Here is an 875-nt window from a genome sequence, read left to right on the forward strand (position 1 = left end):
AAGCCTTAATAAATATGAATGTGAGTCTCTCTCTCTCTTTGGGACACCTTTTATTGTCACTAAAACAGAGACCCTTCTCCAGACCTGAGAAAATGTAAGAAGGAGCATGAGAACCAGGGAAAGGATACATTCATCCATTCACTCATTCAAAAACTACTTATTGAGGGGCACCTGGGTGGCTCAATAGGCTCAGCATCCAACTCTTGATTTCGGCTCAGCTCACGATTTCATGGTTCATCAGTTTGAGTCCTGCATCAGGCTCTGCTCTGACAGAGTGGGACCTGCTTGGGATTCTGTCTCCCTCTCTGTCTGCCCCAATAAATAAACAAACATTTTATTTTTGTTTGTTGCCAAATAAATAAACAAACATTAAAAAAACTGCTTATTGAGTATCACCAAGTGCCAGGCACTGTGTGAGGCAAAAGTCATAGTAATGTAGAAGACAGACATGGCGCCTATATTCAAAGAGCACCTACAGACTTGGAGCTGTGCTTTCAAATCTTGAAAGAAGTATGAAACAGTGCTGCTCAAATTTGAATGTGCATACTAACTACCCAGGCCCAGGAATCTGGCAAATTCTGTTTCAGTAGGTCCAGGGTAGGGCCACAGTCTACATTTCTCAAAGCTCCCAAGTGATACTGATTATGGTGGTTGCATGTTCACTCTTTGATTAAGAAGGACCAAGATTATAAAACTTTATTCTCTTGAAATACGACCTTGTATTCCCTCCCCACAAAGATTTCCCGAAGGTCATCTGTCCTCGTGTGTGTGTGTGTGTGTGTGTGTGTGTGTGTATTTAATTCTATGCAATTTTGTCACATACATAGGTTTGTATATCCAACATCATAATAAAGACACAGAACAGTTCTACCGTT

The sequence above is a fragment of the Crocuta crocuta genome, unplaced genomic scaffold (assembly GCF_008692635.1).
Source record: "Crocuta crocuta isolate KB4526 unplaced genomic scaffold, BGI_CrCroc_1.0 scaffold847, whole genome shotgun sequence".
NCBI lineage: Eukaryota > Metazoa > Chordata > Mammalia > Carnivora > Hyaenidae > Crocuta > Crocuta crocuta.